This window comes from Rhagoletis pomonella, unplaced genomic scaffold (genome assembly GCF_013731165.1).
Source record: "Rhagoletis pomonella isolate Grant_MI unplaced genomic scaffold, Rhpom_1.0 Rhpom_scaffold_00005, whole genome shotgun sequence".
Classification (NCBI taxonomy): Eukaryota; Metazoa; Arthropoda; class Insecta; order Diptera; family Tephritidae; genus Rhagoletis; species Rhagoletis pomonella.
The window spans coordinates 6,637,691-6,641,046 of NW_023458559.1; positions in this window are offsets into that span (position 1 = coordinate 6,637,691).

Sequence of the window (3,356 nt, forward strand, 5' to 3'; positions counted from 1 at the left end):
CACTATTACACTTTGCCACTGCACACTTCGTTTTGCTTTGTAATGTCTCAATTATTGTTTAAAACCACGCAGAAATATTAACACACAAATATTAAAATTGTTATTTAGTTTTTTCGCATGCTCACAATCAACAATTGCACCAAGATGACGTCACGCACACAGCTGATTCTGTCAAAATCACAAAGAGCGGATTAGCGGTACCGCGATTGGCGCAATATCTATTTCTCTCAATCGTGAGATAGTGTTACAGGAGCAGTTGAAATTTTCGCCGGATGTTTCTTAAAGAAAGTCATAAACGTAGCGACCGTTGGTTCAACTTGGTGTTATTTTGCTCTAGATTGCACCGTTTGGGGGCCTGTTGAATGAATTTATATCTTGGTTGTATGAAAGATCAAAAAATTTGGATTTTCTGGCAAGTTATCGCTACACGTTGTACAAACTCATTTAATTTGCGTTTATTTTGTACACTAAATAACCGAAAATGGATAACTCAGCCGAAATAGGTACGTACTTTCGTTGAATTTTATAAATGTAAGCCGAGACTATGAAATTGTAAAAATGAGATTCTACAATGACACTGCTCGCAAAATTGCAATGTTTGTGGGAAAAACGTCCAACTTGATCGCGGATTGATTTGAACCAACGCTTTGGGCTTGCATTATGTCAAAAGGATGTGTTTGTTGTAATTCATTCTGTCATTTACTACCATTATGCGTAGGCCAATTCATGAAATCATTTCATGCGTTTGAGTAGAAACTGAATGAATGAACAGCATTCCATGATTACAATTAACGTGAAATAGAGTTTATGCACTTAGTTTTTACTCAGATCGATGAAATGATTTCGTGAATTGGACTACGCATACATATGATACTTATGCTTTTAATTTATAAGGTAATTTTATGTTTTTATACTCTTGCTACCACATGAATATATGAATTCGTGATAAGAATATATGAATTCGCCTTGGAAGATAGAAAGCGAGTAAGAATAAATGCCGAACAAAGGATTTTGTCTTCTTTCAACTTAAACAAATGCATTTTGCAAACAAAAGTGCGTACGTTACTTAGTGCTTTTGTAATGGCGAATTCGTAAGGATCTATTGATTGCATTATAAACATTTTCATTGATTTGTTAAACATACAATTACTTCCATTACAACCCGGTCCTATGGATGCTAGAAGCGCGAATTCATATAAGGTGTTGTTACCGGAAAATGAATAAATAAATTATATGTATATCAGAAAACTAATAAGATGAAATGAAATTATTGTTTGATTTCTAACCAAACAAACCTATGAATGTAACTCAATGGCCAAATGGCTTGCCGATGCGTAAACATATGTTTACACATCCAATTTCGTGAGTAGGTACCTGCTACTCACACTTTTTTTAACAAGCTTCACTTCTATCATGTGTACGGTGTTACACACGCATTTTTTTTATAGAGATATACATTGGATCCTTGGCTAAAAACTTCTGTGGTAAAACTCTCCCCTTACGTCTTCCTTCTTTGATATTTAAAGTCAAAGAGTAAGCTCCTTCAATAGGAATTTCCAAGAGAAATGGTCAACGTTTGGCTATAAAGAGAATCGATGCTCAAATAATTAAAAATCTATAGGCCTGATCTTTAATTAGGTAAGAATTACGTAACTGTTATTATCCGTGATTCCAATAATTCAAATGCTTATAAAAAAAGACAATATTCTGATCCGATTCGGCTGGCAGCCACGACTTTGAAAACAGAAGTTTGTTCAAACTTTTTATTCCTGGAAAATAATAATTTATTTTCCATATCCACCTACCCAGCAAAAAACACGATTACTACAGAATCGAAAGTGGAAGCGAGCTTGGCGATGGGAATCGCTTACCCTTTCGCTTCAAGAAGGCATTATTTTAACACGGTCATGTCATTGGGGGTAAGCCCTTACCCGCAGCATTACCTCAAACGAAGGGAGAACGCATGGATAACCAGAATCCAGAGAAGCGAACAAAGAATGCCTTACAGAGAAATGTAGAATGTAGAATGCCTAGATAATAATAATAATAATAATAATAATATCCCAACGGTTTTTACCCTCCATTCCCGCCCATCCGCACGAGGGGCGCAGTCCGCATGACGTACGGAACCAATATTTTAAATTTTTGCGCCGAGTCACGATAGGCAGGAGTTTGTTAAGTGTCGAGATCTAAAACTGTTCAGCTAAAGAACTAAATTCATCAGCTGATTTTATGTATTTATGTCAATAATTCACTTATTGAGAGAGGAGAGTATCGCTTTCTTAATGCTGAAAAGCGGATCTGATATATCAAACGTGCTGGAATGAGAGTTAAAATCCTGGCAACGGAGTGGGTCGTGCAATTCAAAATTGGTTTTACAAGCTTTCAGAAATATGGGACAAAAGTGTCTTGATACGCGTGAGGGAACATTAAAGCTTACATCAGCCAGAAGAGACGGACTTGAAATTGAGCCTGTCAGTAATTTAACCATAAAAATTATACCAAGCATTTCCCTGCGACTGGCAAGTGTAGGAAGGTTAATAAGTTTTAAGCGACTCGTATAAGGTGGAAGACTGTATTGAGAATCCCATCGGAAATTTCTTAAAGCAAAAAGTAGGAATTGTTTTTGAATTGATTCTATCTTGTCTGAGTAAATTTGATACCTTGGATTCCAAACCACCGAGCCGTATTCCAGAATCGGCCTAACTAATGTTGTAAACAGGGTTTTAGTGATATAAGGGTCACTAAATTCTTTTGACCATCGTTTCACAAATGCAAGTACACCTTTAGCCTTGTTGACTGTCACATTAATGTGAAGATTAAAATTAAGCTTAGGATCCATTGTGATACCAAGGTCCACAAAATTGTATACCTGTTCCAGGTTATGGTTACCTATTATATAAAAAACTGGCAGAACAGCTCTTCGCGAGAAGCACATTACTTTACATTTCTTAAGCTTTAGAGGCATAAGATTTACTTTACACCAGTAAGCCATGCTGTTTAAGTCTGATTGTAGCAAAGACCTTTCTTCAATTGAAAAGTACGATTTATAAAGTTTTATATCATCTGCATACATTAAAATTTTGGAGAATTTTATATCTGTAGAAATATCGTTTATAAAAAGCAAGAACAGAATCGGGCCTAGGTGGCCACCCTGAGGGACGCCTGAAGTAACATCAATGACGTCAGAGATAGTATTTTTAAACAATACCCTTTGTGATCTATCATAGAGGTATGAAGAGATCCAACGTAGAAAATTAGGTGGAAGACCAAGAAGATCAAGTTTATAGATGAGCAACGAGTGGCACACTTTGTCAAATGCTTTACTGAAATCAGTATATATAACATCAACAGGT